Here is a 15,912-nt window from a genome sequence, read left to right as displayed (position 1 = left end):
GCTATATCTCAAAGACAGACTTCTTAGTAGGTTGCAGTGATGAGAATGACCAGCATGATCATTAACTGTAGAAACTGAGGGCACTTCCAGCAGGGACATGAGGTTATCCTTTATTATTAGCAGAGCTCTTTTTGTTCACAGAGCACTGCATCAAATCCTGGGACAATAATTCCAAGCAAATCTTAATGGGGAGAGGGTTAGAAAATAGGTCTTAATAGGTGGTTTCAGGAAATCAAGTATGTAGTTTAGTAAATCATTCTACAACTTTTTAAACTTTTTTCTAATGCTCAAATTTATTTATTTTTGTCTTCTAGAGACAATAGTAAAGATAATACATAACTGGAATAATGTCTGGGTTGGGGTTGATCTTCTGCAGCTAGCAATCTTGAAATCAGGACCAGTGTGTGTTTCCTGAAGCTGAACGTAAAATTCTGCTTGAACATTAGCCTAGCTATCTTCAAATCATATTTCTATACACAAACTCTGCTTTGTTTTATTTGAAAAAGGAAACTATGCATTACCAGTGCAAACCCTCCACATTCCATATAAATGTGAACCTTCCCCCTGCTCCCTAACCAGCGATTTGTGTTCTGAACAAAATAAGGCTTAGAGGTGAGCCTAAAGGTGACATCCCATAAATAGAAAACCGCTGGAGTCTGTCCTTTGATGAACAAAATATATAAAAATGTCCTTTCTTCTGACTTTGTAAAAAGTCAAAATGCAACAATTCTTTTTGCATGCTCTTGTCACTATGGAAACAGGCACTCTAATTTTAGGGAATACTCTTTGCTTCTCTCATTGAGTTAGGCTTTAAATAAATCCATGTAGTACCACTGGTGTCTGTTGCACTGTCATCAGGAAAACTCAAAATATAGCTGGAGAAAATGTGCACATCAGATTTGGAGAAAGCAAGTGAAATTTTCAAAAATGAATGAAACAAATTCAAGCCTTATGAGGAAACTGCTTGATTAAATGTGCTGTCAATGGATTTGTCTTAAATAGTATTCAAGTCTATGAAGAAATGCATCTCATTTAACTGAAATATGTAAGAGACTCCTTCCCTCTTGATATTTATATTGTGAAATCATTAAAATGTAGTGTCATATACACATGTAGAAAGGAAGTAAAAAGACTTGGAAAAGCAATTTTAAAACACAGTCTCATTCAGATTTGTGACTAATTAACTTTATTAGTAGTTACAATAAAGATGAGGTTACCTGAATGATGTAATTCATGGAACCTCACCTGTAAAAGCCGTCCTGCCTGTCTTAAAACAGCAGTGCCAGTGTGTTGCATACAACAAGCTGAGGATTCAAAATGAGGTGAATTGTCTTATCTTGTCTCAACTGTCAAGAGCAATTGACTAGAAGCATCCAACTCACAGACTGGGAGCAAGAACTCTGCTTCTGCCCAGGCTGAAATGGGAACTGTCAGTATTGGGCTGTCAGAATCTGCTGTTAAAGTTGGTGTTTCCAGAAGGCTAGGGAGATAGTTGAGAGGTTTCAAGAGTTCTGGTGGCAAGAATGGCTGCAGCCAAAGTTTTAGATGAAATAACCATCCAGAAGTATTTCTGGGTACTCTATCACTACTGATGATATTCATAAGATAGCATAGAAATGTGTCCAAATATTGAGAGAGAAACAACTGCACTACTGAATGTGAAAGGAACAGTTGTAATTTGCACAAAGTTATATTGGAGGAGTTTCAGCGCCGTCAAGAGTAACTGAGCCAATGAATGGATCTGGTAATAGTGGGAGGGCTAGAGAAATAGTTGCTTGTATACGTGAATATTTGTTTTGTTCATGACCAGGCAGCAAACAGCTCTCAGCAACCCTATGTGCTCACTTAGGTTGACTTATCTCAGGCAATAAATAAATGTTCATCCATAGCACCGCATTTCTCTGTGCAATTATATTAAAAAGCTTCTTCAACTACTTCTTTAAGAGCTAGAAATCACAAACACTGTGTTATTACCACGTTCTTTAATAATGTTGTGTTTATCCTCTCATTCTTTTGCTAAGATGAATTTTAATGAATTTTGTTTTCTTGGGTTCATTTTCTTTTGACTTTGGTCTTCGAGTGTTTTTCTAGGTGTATGAATATTTATGAAAGGCAAATGTATCGTGTAGGAGAGAATGCCATAGAACATACAGATGGAAAAGGATCTTCAGAGAGAAAGTAATAATGCTTCACTTAAATTTGCTAATAAGGAATGCAGGATAACTTACTGCAATACAAAGAGCTAATTCCAAAGTATTTGGTTTGAATCGATGTGAACACAGTGGTTCATTTATACTTACATTCAATAAATGGAGGACTTTAAAAATATTCTAGCTGGAAGTTAAATTGCTGTTAACATCTTAGGTGGGAATATGTCAAGTTTCCCATTTTCAAGAGTAACTTGAGCACCTCGAGAAATAATTCCCACTTAACAGGAATTGAGTGTTTGAAATATTTTAATTTATTTCTGGAAGAGGGCAAAATACTTTAAGTTAAATGAGAATATCTCTACCAGTAAGAGCAGACATTAGACCTTCTAAGAGATAAAATTATCCGAAAAATATAAACCTTTCACATAGTCATTTATTTTCTACACTGAGTAAGGGCTTTGTATGTAGCTTCTGAGCGCTCCAAATCATTACGATAATGCTGGTCATACCCAGTTTGAAGACTCATCTGCTTTGCACAGAGACAAAATGTAGTGTTTATACCCTGAGCACATTGAAAGCTGAACACCAACCTAGCCTGGCCTTGACTGCCCATTGCCACCAACAAAGAAAGAGGAGTGCAGAAAGGCTCAAAATAGAGACAAGAATGTATCAACCTTTTCTCACATTTCTTTAATGGCTGAGGATATTCTTAAATGAGTGTCATGAGGGAGATATTTTCAAAATATTTCATTTCACTAGCCAAATCCAGAAAAGAAAACAAGACAAAATTGCTTTCAAGACACTTTTAGTGTTTCCTGTGAAATAAATCTTGCAAATGGCTGTTTCTTCTTGAAATTGGAATATAATGGTTCCAGAGTGAGGCTAGTGTGTGCAGTCAGTCTTCCTCTTTTCTGCTCATGCTCTAGCAAACACAATTTTTCCCATGCATGCAGGCTGACCTGCTAAAGTGCTTTTATCCCTGACTAGAGATGCATCATATTAGAAGCAGGAGAAGGTCCCCCAGAAGGGTACAGTTGGTAGCAGAGCAAGAAAGGCAGAGGACCTGGCAGCAGAGCAACACGCTGCTGGGAGAGCATCTGTGCTTTAAGCAGTGGTGTGGGGCTGGGCTCTGGGAAGGGGAGAGAGAGCAGCGTGTGAGGTGGAAGCTGTAGCTCCTGGTGTAAACCTCACACAATATCAGGAAGTATCCTTCATTAATGTCTTAAATGTCTCTTAACAGGTTTAGTTAATTTAGTTCTATTTTGTTTATTCTGACAGGGTCAGTAGGAACAGATTTTTTTCTAGAGGCTGCCAGAGATGTACCTGGGCTCAGTTGCTCATGGAAGACTTGAGGCCATATGCTGAAAAGCCAGCCCTGTGTCCTCTCCTACCTTGTGCTGCCTTCTGTTGCCCTCCCAACTGGCCCTCTGAACTGTTAGGTCATACCCCTCTCTGAAGTACATGTAACGCTCAGAAAGACATGGCTGGATGTTTGGACTGCTCCGATCCCTTTATTCCTTTTGATGCTTCTTCTGAAGTGACATTTCTGTTTACAAGAAGAATCTGGGCTGTTTACTTTTTATCTTGAACTAGTGTGTGTCTGGTGAGTTACAGTGGGAGGGGCTGTACGGCTGTATGGGCTCTTGTTCTCCCATGGAGCGTCTGACTGAATGGCAGCTCTGGAGGAAGCCCAGATCCTTCTCTAATAGCAGGGATTATGGTCTCATGTGTTATGATATATGCAGTAAGTACGTTGAAGGAAATGCTGCTTCAGCATCTCAGATATTTATGAAAGTCCAACACAGAGTGATGAGTGATCCTGTAATTGCAGTCATACAAGTAAAAGACAGGACTTGAAAACATTATGGTTGTCTTCTGTCACACAGAGATGTTCCATGGCAAGCCCGTTCCACAGCTGCCCCTGACCTTCCTCAGCCCCGTGCCTTGGGTCCCACAAAACCACTGAGCAAGCACAACCCAACTGCCAAACAGCCTCCACCCAAACCCATTAACTGTGTGGAGACTTCTGCAGATCTGATGTTACAGAACATTTGCACATCATTGATAACATTTTTTTCATAAAGATTATATGGTCAGTAGTAACTTTAAAGAGAAAGTTTATAATATCCTTGGGTAGGAGGTCAATATTATACATAGCTCTAAAGAGTGTGATTTTTTTGTTGTTTGTTTGATGAAATGAAGGCTATGTAACTCCTATGCTTGACTGCAGTTCTCTGCATGATTTTTTTCTAAAGGAGGCTAGGGTGAAAAGTGGATGGGCTGCACAAGAAATGTGAATGTTGTTTAGTGTTTAAAATATTTATTTCTGACTTCTGTTTACACAGTGGAGTAAATAAAACAGAAAATCCTTTTCTGTAACAGCAGAGTTGCAATTACATTTACTGTTGTTCACTGACAGATGGACAGTCTTTTATTTGTCATTCTGCCTCCTAGCATTTGTTGTACCTCTTACGAGGACAGTAGGTTCACTTTTAGAAAAGCCGATTTGCTTCAAACTCACCAGCTCTGTAGGTACATCCAGCGTAGCATTTATCTTTAATGGTTGTTTGTTTTTGAGGAATTCCCTGTTGTTTTTAGTGTCCTTATTTTGAGAATGGACTAACAACTGACTTATTAAGACAGAGCAGCTGAATTCTTGACAAGTAGAAAAAAGCAACATTGGCAGAAAACGTGGATTATTCACAAGGTGTAAGCATGTGGCTGAATCCAATAACATCACAGCAGCAGAGCAAGTCATGCATCTTTAGTTTAGAGAGCAAATGTAAGTGTGCTAAATGACCAAGTATATGTCTTAGCTCTGTTCCTAGCTTTGAAGCTCTGTTTTAGGAATATGACATATTTTGAATTTGAATAATCTGTGATTAAATCTTTCTATTTATATATAACAAGCACAGGCTAACCGTCAAGTATGAGCAAAGGAATAACTTAGGTTAAATCTAGCTGTTAAGAATAAATATTATTCTTATGAGGAGGAAAATCTTGCGAAGCCTGATGATATTTGGATTTGTAGACTTAATCTGGCTGGTATCAACATGAAACTGGTGTGTGATCAGAAATGAATCCAGGGATTTTTTTCTCTTCTGTGTGGTTTTAATATTACTCTGCTTTGGTACGGCAGCTTTTCAACAACAAATTAATAGAGAGGCACATGATAAAGACAGCTGTAGCAGCTGTTGTGTCCCTCTTAGCTAATTTCCCAGCAAGGTTTGCTTTTAGCTGGAAGGCTGACTTTCAGCTTTCATCAGTTGTCCTGTAGCTACAGGGATGGTTTGCATATGTTGTGCAGAAAGCTGACATGTAGAATGGCCAGCTTCAACTCTGCCTTTCGGCTATCTTCTTAGTCTTTGGAGAAAACAGGTACCTTTTAAATCTTTTCTAACTATACGTTACAGTGTGACTGTGTGTACTATGTAGGTGCAAGGGAGGGCAAAGTCTTTACACATTCGTTATCTGTCTTGAGATTTTGATAACTCAGATAAGGCTGCTTATTTTTGGCTGTCTATTTTCAAAGTTCTGTGAATGAAATCAAATAGGACTGATTGACAGTATAAATGCTATAGAAGTTGTTCCAGAGTCCCATTGTGTGAGCATGGCTGTATTTACTACAGAAGAAAGGAAATATGCATGCATTTAGCTACCTTATGTTTGTTATGCACATCTAATAAGTGATCTTTATACTTAACAGTGAAGCTTGATCCCATACTTCTCTTTTATATGGTACAGGTGACTTCTGTGCAGTAACCATTTCTAACTGGTTTTGCGCAGGGAGTGTCGCCTACTACAAGGGAGTTGGGTTCAAAGTTGTTGGATAACTTCTGCAAGAACAAAATTCTAGTCCTCAAATTTGTTTTTGAAAATGGAGAAACTATTTCTGACTGAATTTGGTCATTTTCAAACTAGAGTACTATGTCAAGTTGGAATGCAGAATGCCTCCTATTCTGCATGGTAGTAGGTGGGGTTGTTGCTGTTAACGTTGGTTTTTGTTTGTTTTCCTCTCCTGTCCTTTATCAGCTAAGTCTGATCTGGATAAGGGGAAAAAAAATCAACTTCAGTGATATTACTATCATGAGAAACAGGTTAGGGTTTCAGAAAGACCTGTGTCATGAAGGAAAAGAGGCAAAAGTGTTATTTACTAGGTTCCCTTTGAGAAAGAGAATTATCCTTGGAAGAAATTTCTGCCAAAGAAGCAGCGTTTTCTGTACTGATGCCCACAGAAAACAGTGATCAATAGGTGCAGTGGTGCTTCATGAAAATAACTTAAGTAGGATTTCTTCATATCTGAAGGGCTGGCACAAATGGAGAAACGTTCAAGTTCTGGTTTCAAGATATGTATACAATGCATGGATACGAATGTGTGTTTCTGAGACAAATATTAATTAATTTATTTTTTAAGTATGCATTCACGTTGCTATTTGGTTGTAAGTAGAAGAATGGAACTACCCCAGAATCCTATACACTTCACTAAATTACTGTTAAACAACTTCTTTCAGATAATAAGCTTTATTAATTAATATTTGTATAGATGCAGTGAACAGAAATATGCAAAACCTATTATTCCTGTTTATATGGTCCTTTAGATATGCCACAAGGACACAGATGCATGTTTCCCTAGCTAAAGAAAAATACGTGCTACAAGAGTAGCAGATTCTTGTCTGGTGCAAAATTCACAATTTTCACCATTTCTTATTGCCAGTGTATTGAGACGTAGAAATAACCAAATTGTAAATTCTTTGCATGTTTTTCATCTAAGAACACCTCACTTATTTGCTAGAACAAGAGAGAAAAAGTGTTACGGTATGTCTTAAATAAAACGCTTTTCAAAATGGTCAAAACCACAAAATATGTCAAAAAGAGTTTTTTAGAAGAAAGATGAGAGTGGGGAAAATGATCAGGAACTGGCTCTATGAATTCTGGAGGAGGAAAAGCAGAAAGCCTCTTTAGTATGTTTTCTGAAAACTTGAGAAAAGCTGAACAGTATTCTCAACTACTTTTAGCTATAAGTCAAAGGCTCCAAGCCTTCCCAATTAGGCTAGAAAGAAATGTGGACTTGTCACTGCTTGGTAATAAATAAAGGAAAAAAATGAGAGTGTGAGCAAAGTGCATCCTGTCGTTCATCTTCATGGCAGGCTGTGGTGTAACATTTGCAGTCGTCTCTGCTTGTAAGTCTGTATGGACTCTGAGGAGATTTTGCCCAAATGTTCCATGTAAACCTAACTGCTCATTTACCCTGTTCATAGAGGTGTGCACACAAGACTGACAAACTGTGTTCTATTTGTGCCTCTGTCATTGACCTGTAAGTGATTTCTGGTTGCACAGCATCAGGTTTGGTCACCTACTGTAAAATTATTTCGCATAAGCTTCTTTAGTCTTTTTCCAATTGTTCTTTCAGAGGTTATCTTTTCGTTCTGTCAAGCAGTGAAGAAATATTTACAGAAGTTTCTGTTAGAAGACCAAAATCTCCCATCTGTATTGTAATACTGAATTTAAAAGATATGCTCTCATTTGTGGAGTTGGAAGGATTTTTCCTATGTATGTCATTTTTCATTTGTTGACATCAAAATTCCTTTACCATTTTAATACCCGGTTGATGTTATAAGGGGTTTCTGCAACTCTTAGTAGTTGGTCTTTGGGTTCACCAGAAAGTTTTATTGCTTCAGTTAAGAAGTTCTAGATTTGATGTTTGACTCATGTCTCTGAGCTCCAGAGTTAGTTGAAATGGTGAAAAAAGCTGGATCCACCAAAAGGATCATTTACCTGAAATGATCAGCAAAATGGGTTGCACCTTTCTTTTGTGCTTCTTGTCTTCAGTAGGTTTTTTTGTTCTACTCTACTGTGTGGTAGATTGTCTTGGGGTTGAAGCGAGCACCTCAGGCTTGCTGTGATGCATTTCTGCCTGCTCAGGGTTGCCTTGGCCATATGGGATTTCTTCATATTGATTTATATTATACTGAAATAGAAAACTTCTGTCCATTTGAATGTGAAGTCAGGGCATTAGAATTAAATAGCTCTGGGAAATGAAAGAGATCTCACAGTTCTGAAGTCAGAAGGAGCAGGTCTGCTCACTGCACAGCTGTATTTATTCCTTTAAGGGAGGTAAAATTCTTGCAAATTTGGTTTAACACTGCATGCTTTAGAAACGTGTGATGTTATCTTGAGGAAAATTTGTAATACAGACCATACATGAAAAAAAATGCTATCCACTCTGATTGGATAAAAAGATCTCACAACTGTCTTGGTTAGTATCTTTTGGCAAATACCACTTGTGATTTGCAGGGACATCTGATCCTGGCACCTTGTACCTAAAGAAGTCCACTGGTCAAAACTGGTCTGTAGTAACAGCTGGGAATTGCTTTGATTCAGGAGATCTGCAGATCTTGTTGTTTCAAAGTACTTGATTTTTATACAAGTGATAACATGAGTTTTAAAAAAAGGCATGTGAGTTAATTTTAAAGTTGTATGTAATAGCTGAAGTAATGAAATCCATAGGGCTTCTCCATGAATTAAACTTATTAGAAAGCCAAAGGCAGATTTATCTGCAGTATAAGTGAATAGAACCTGTAGGTTTTAACCAGAGCAATATTAACAATAATCTTATTTCTGATAATCTTATTAATCATAACAAGCTTTTATTAACTACTTAAGTGATCATTCTCCACTTCTAGTCTTGAATTTCCATTGCGCATTCCCTGTGGAATTGTTTTCCTCTTACACACTGCATTCTGCAGTCATTTTCCTCCTCACAAACGTGGAGGTAACTGAGCTCACGTAATACGCAGTCCCCACAGAGCGCTCATGTTCTCTCCCTCTGTATTCATTCTGGTGAAGCAGAGGGGCTCTGTGCTTTGTTGCAGAACTATTTCTTCTTTTGTAAATGCTACACAGGTAGCAGAAGTAAACAGGAATTATTCTAATTACTTGTTATTTGTGTCTTGGAAAAATTGAGTACTTTGCTGCAAACATCGGCATTTGGGAAAACAAGAGCAAACAAAAATCAAACCTGACTTTTACTTTCCATCTCTCTCTCCCTTTCTCTTTTAATATTTACCTATTTCAAACCTTAGTCCTGCATCAGTTAAAGCTCTGGAACACATCCTGAATTTGCTCCCTGGTAGAGAATTCATCAGTGTGTATTAAATGAAGGTTAGAATTTTGCTGTTGACTGAACATGAGAGCAAATGAGCTATTCATAATAATTAACTATAATTTTTTCAATCTAATTTCACACAGATTGAACTTAAACCTACAGTAATATGCATCTATTTAAACATCCACAGATTTGTTGTTCTGGTCAGTATTCTAGAAGGAATATCTTAAAAGGTATTTAATGTCAACGCTAAAACTTTTCTTGTATGCATAATAAAAAAAGCAATCAACTCCAAGCTCTGTTTATGAGTTAGATTGATCCTATTCATTGCAGGGATTTTAGAAAAGAAGAACTTTGAGTTCTGAGGTTCATTGTTCATTGTCTTAATTTGCTCCAGCTGAAGCCAGTGAATCTAACTCAGCTGCCAGTGCAACTGGGGTGATTCAATCTCTTTCTCCCGGTAGCTCCAGCTGGGAGAAGGTAATGGTGTGCAGAAGCAGACTAAGAACTCAGAAGTTTTTTCTTTGTCAGTCTTTTCAGATTTCGGGAGCTACTGTTTCAAAAGTGAAAGAGAGAGATTACTTCTAAGAGGTGGCAGAATTTATCTTAGTGAAGAAGTAAATAATTTCAAATAGTGCTGTTGCTCTGCTGATTGGTCTGTCTGAAATGAGGAATGCTGCTGGCTGTTTGGGAATTTGTTTTAGATTATTGTCAGTGTACCAGCTGTGATGAGGGGCTGCACGTTTAGCCTAAGCTTGGGTGATACAGAGTTAACTTCAAGATGAGTATGCCTGTTTTATCAAGGACTTTCTTTACCTCAAAATCTGATGTTTGATTTCTTTCAAATTCCCTTGCTATGTAAGGCTTCCATTGCTGGCTGCTGATGTAAAAGAAGCTGTTATCCAAATGGGCTGTGCTGATGAAGAGCTTGGCTTTTTCTCTGCTTTTGCTTGTGACACCTCTTGGTTGCTTGATTTTTCTCCCTGTTCTTTTACCTCTGATGACTGAGAGTATTCAGGTGGATGTTTACTACCCTCAATTGCCCAGTACTACTAAAGAATTCCTTTTGTTTCAAAGAGAACAGTATCTAAAGGAGGCTGTAAGAAAGAAGGGAACTGACACTTCAACAGAGTCTGTTGTGATAGGATGAGGAGAAATGGTCTTTGAACTAAAAGAGGGAAGATTTAGACTGGATATAACAACGAAGCTTTTTACAATAAGGCTGGTGAGGCACCAGCACTGGTTGCCCAGAGTGGTGGTGGAAGCCCCATCCCTGAAGACATTCATGGTCAGGCTGAACCAGGCTCTAAGCACCTGATGGAGCTGTAGGTGTTCCTGTTCATTGCAGGGGGGTTGGACTAGATGACCTTTAAGGGTCCTTACCAACTCAAACAATTCAGTGATTCCTGTAAATTTGACATAACTGAAAGTGCACTATTTGCCCAGAAGGAAGATGCTGGTGGAACTCCACAACACAGGCATATTATGGCCCTGGTATTTTTCTATTTAATTTCACAAAATCACCATGCTAATGTGGAAATATGGCAGTTCTGCTGAATGCTACTCTTCTTCATAGTGGAGTAAGTGAAACAGGAGACTTGCTCTTCCATGAGACTGTAGCAGAATACTTGTGCAATTCTTTTTTCCATTAGCTTTGCTATATTCTGACAGATAAATTACCCAGAAAGCAAGGGAGAAATAAATGGCATGCTATGGCTATCTTTACATTCTGTAACATGAATTTGGGTTTTCTGATCCAGCAAATATATGTATTCCCCGGGAATCATTCTGCTTCTTGTTAGGACTCGGTCATTTCCAGTTATAAATGCATCCTTTCCTTTCCTTGCTCTGGGACCAGCATGTTCTGGTGCTCTGAATTGTTCAGGCTGGGGGAGCGAGTAATGCTGTCATCCCAGTTAGCTGGGGAGGGAGCCTAGCTTTGATATTCAGCTTTTGACATCTGATCAGATAAATCAGTGCAGAACAACTGATATGCTACCTGCTGGGCTGGAGCTGCGGGAACTGTTCTTTTTTGGGAAGATCCAGGGTGTGTTTGGCACACTGACGGCAGCACTGCAACAGGCAGAAACCCAATGATCTTTTCTAAGAAACGTGGCTTCAGGTGTCTGAAAGCAGCATATACACGTTCTTATTAGTTTTTATTCCACATAGAATGGTAGTGAAATTTAAACTGCAGTTGTAAATGTAAGGCAGGTCTCAGGGATCCATTTTTGTGTATAAGCTAAACATTAACCCTTTATGGAGTTGATATTTTTCTGAAGCTACAACAAGCAGCTCTGATGTTCGTGCGATACCAGCAGCTCAGATCACATTTGCTGACAGAGGCTAATGAAGTAGAATCTTTGGTGCTGAACACCCTTTTTCTTCTCTGAAATATTAGCAGAGCAGTTGTGTGTGTTCATTGGTGCTGTGAGCCAGTGCTGTGTGCACTGTATGGAGAAAATAAAAAACCTGAATTAGTGGATATTCTTAGATTTTCTTTATTTTTTTTCGTGATGAAGTATAGAGTTGAAAGTCTTACAACATATAATGAGAGGGTCTGATCTGACAGCAATCAAAAATTGCCTTTTTGAGTATATTTTAATTCTCACAACATTGATGTAATGGAAAGTGTTAAAATATCTGCTAGATAGAAGTTACAGGAAATTATCACCAGGAAGAGCCGAGATTAGTGCTGGCTGTGACGGGTTTGGAAGATTTAGCTGGGGGTTTGTTGGAGGATTGTGAGCACTGTAGGATGGAATTGTTCTTGCCTCAGTAGTCTTGAAGATTAAAGAAGGAGATCCCATCACTTTGGGATACTTACTGTTTTCCTCTTTGCATGACTGTAATTGCTTGTGAGCATATAATAGAACACATAACTGGACAAGAACCAGAGATTTGATATTTGAAGAAATTTAATCTGTGCCAAATTGTGCTGTACAAAAGGACAGTGAAAGCTATAGTGGTTGTACAGTGTAGTATAGTAGATGATCAAACCTGGTCTTTTATTGAAGAATGGTATTCCCACTATGAGCTTCACTGTATCTTTCATTCTGTTTAAATACTGATCAAGCTAACCCTTCTCAAAAGAACATTTCCTTGCAATAGGAAAGTGAGTGAAGAGAATGGCAGCTGCATTATGCCCAACTGCAGAGAGGGAAAAAGAAAATATGTGTCACAAGCAAGACGAAGCTTCTTCAGATACTTTAGAAGCTAGCTCTGATGTTGTAGTTTAAGGCAGGGTTTCAAAGGCTCTTTCAGTAGCAGCAATTTGGATTAAGTGAAGACATGTGCAGGCATAAGAAGGGCCCAGTTTTGGACAGTTCTCATGTATGCTCTTACTGCCTTGTTGCAGGCTTTGGATTATACTGGCATTTAAATAGAAGAACTAAAGACTTGGGGAAAAATAACTTTTATGTTACAGGTATTGACATGAAGGAAAGTTTTGAGACTGACCTTTTCTTCTATTAAAAATAACAGAATGAAATAAACTTTTTGGATCTACAGCAAGGAGGAGAAGCAAAAAAAGCAATCTGAAAGTGAAGTCAAATCACTTGATCGTAATGGTCATTTAATATTATTATGCACTGTGGAAGTTGTTGGCCTGAGTGCTTTTTATATTGATGGCTCCTCCATATGTTCAGCTCCCTAAAAAGCATGCATCTCAGCCCATCTTTCAAGCTGCGGTGTTATTGATTTACCAAGTGAGCTGCATGACACCTGAGCAGTTGACTGGGGAGCAGCTGCTGCTGTAGGAGAAAAGGTTGGGGAAATGAGAAGAGAGCAGATGAATACTGAATAGTGGAAAAAATATAATATGCGCATTTTTAAAGTTTTTAGTCATGGTCTTCAAAAAGCAGCATGTTTTCTGAATAGCAAAAAAATGGTGGGCAACTGACAAAAACTAGGAGATCTTCTCAGGAAGACTCCTTTGCTGGATAATAAAGTGTAGTATTTTACTACACTTAGTTATGTAGAATTTTCCATAGAATTGCCATCTTTTTCACCTAAGCCATAGCTTAATTATTTTTAGTCAGTCTGTATCCTAATCTTTAAATATTGTTGCCTTTCTGTGAATCAAAATGGAAAGATACCTGCTGTGTTCAATCTTTTGGTCACCGTGATCTTGAGCTAAAACGCAATAAAGTCAGCTGGTTGATTTGCAGGGGGGACCAGAACCCAGCTGCATTTGAGTACTCATCACTGCAGTTAGAAATGAAAAGTTAACTGAAGCAAGACTGATCAATTTTATTTATTTTTATACTGGTGGTAAGGAGACTTTGGAGATGAACAAATAATATCTTGAACTCCCTACACGCTTCCATGCTAATGGATGAAGATTGCGAGGCAGAAGGAATAAACAATCTGCAGTTGAAAATACAGTGCATTTTCACTCTGTTGCCCTATGATTATGGGCTTGCATGAATCAACATCATTGACAGGTATGGTTGATGTTCAACCACTCACCTGAAGTTATGACGCCACGTAGGATAAATTTAGTGTGCCGGGTGAGCATCTATCTCTGTAAATAAATCTGCATATTTACATTGTATTCACAAGCTTTGTTTCTATCTTTCCTTGAAAACAAGCAATGTGTTAGAATAGGATTTAGATTTTTGTCTGTAATGTACGCTGGAATAAAAAAACCTTGGGAAACATGAAATTCTTCTGGGAGCAAACCTGCATCACCTAATGCTCTTGTATCCTCTCCTTTCTTCTTCAGCCTCACCTAGTAGTGGCCTGTGACTTAGACAAAGCAGTAACAGGCGTCTTGTACAAGCCACTGTTTCTGTAACACTCTCCTCCTTTTCTTTTTCTCTTTAGAATGGCATCAAACACAGCTTATTGTTTTTGAGTCACTTCTTGCTGCTTTTCTGACCTGACATGTCCCACTTAAAAATTCATGCGTTTAATTTACATTTCAGGACGCTTTTCCTATATTGGTACTGCACTGTGGGTAGGGAGCTTAGCCCCTCTGGATGAGAGCAGTTCATCACAGTTTGGGCCAAACTCCCTATTGCAAGCAGTGTCCACGCAAAATTTGAGATGCCATTCATTTTTTAATCCTAACAGCCTCTGTCAATATGTTCACAGTATGTTTAAATGAATATGGACTGTGTTCAAAGGCAAAATGGATGCAGCTGTTACAAATTTACTAAATGTTAGTAATAACTTAATAAAAATACATTTGGGCAATTTGAGAAGTTATTTTTGGATATGAGACTCACAGTCCCATGGGATGTCTTTATATTCATGGTCGACATGTAATTAAGACTACAAAAAGACTTAGAAATGTACACATTTGCATAAAGATCTTGATGAAGGGAATTTTTTAATTGCATTTTTATCTCATGAAATTTATTCTCAATGAATAAGTAGCTTCATATCTGTTACGGTGAGAAGAATGAGTTTTTTTAGTGAGCATATACTAAGAAATCTTTACCAAATCCTTTCTAGATTTGATGTTGCTTCTGAAGTCTTTTCCCTCCACAAGATAGAGAAAAATCAATGAAATATGTAATGAATTCAGATATGTCTATGACGAAATTAATATGAATTAGGCAAACTCTTTTGTGACAGGATTTTCCCACTTTGTGTCCTATTTTTTGCCAATTTGTAACCATCTGTCTCCTTTGTTATATGTTTGGTGAACCCCCAACTTCTTATTAGAAAGCAAACAATTGAAAAAATAGAATTTTATATTATTTCTGCAACCTAGATATGCTTTGATTTAACGAGATCATGAAACTGCACCCATAAGATTCAATAATCCTCCTCCTTTCATGTCTAGAACTAGTAGAAAAATACATTTAGATGATAAACGTATATTTTCCATGCAGAAGTTCAGGCTATTTTGAGTAGAGGCTTCTATGAAATGAGGATAAATTACCTACCTTACTTTAAGACCAGATAGAACATTTTAGCTTTGGACAGTGACCTTAGTACTAATCATCCCACTGTCACAAAATCCAGTATCAGATTTTAATCAATTTTGAAATTGAAAAAAATGAACCATTTAATTGTAGGCTGTGATAAATCATTTTGTCCAGTCTTGTCTGGCCTTATGAGGAGCCTGCTGGTGGTAGTTCAGTTTTGTGCATGATGTTTTTCCTTGTTGTTTGGCTTCTTTTTGGTTTGGTTTGATTTGGTTTGGTGTTCTGTTCTGTGTGTATGTGTATTGTTTTTACTGCATCCCAAGCTGTCAGCTGATTTGCAAGGTTAACCAATTTTTCTGCTTTAAAATGTGTGGGGTGGGTGCTAATACCGTTTGCACAATACGTAGCTTTAGGGATTGCACCAATGCAGTTAAGCAGGATGATTTATTTCTTGTGCAGTACATGAACTAATTTGCAGATTATTCCTTCCTGTGCTTCTGTAAAGGACTGTTAAAGTTATATGTAAGCTGAGCCAGAATTCCTATGTCTGGCAGTGCTGATGGAGAAATTTATGGAAGGCTGAAGGGAAGCTTTTAATGCAATACATCATACAGTGTTTTTTAATCCTTGTTTTATTTAACTGATATTGATAACATCACAGAACCACAGAATCACAGAATGGCCAGGGTTGGAAGGGACCTCAAGGATCATGAATCTTCAACCCCCCTGCCACATGCAGGGCCACCAACCTCCCCATTTAATCCTAGACCAGGCTGCC

The sequence above is a fragment of the Lagopus leucura genome, unplaced genomic scaffold (genome assembly GCF_019238085.1).
Source record: "Lagopus leucura isolate 7727_CA_CO unplaced genomic scaffold, USGS_WTPT01 Super-Scaffold_100021, whole genome shotgun sequence".
Classification (NCBI taxonomy): Eukaryota; Metazoa; Chordata; class Aves; order Galliformes; family Phasianidae; genus Lagopus; species Lagopus leucura.
Note: the sequence above shows the minus strand (reverse complement) of the source record.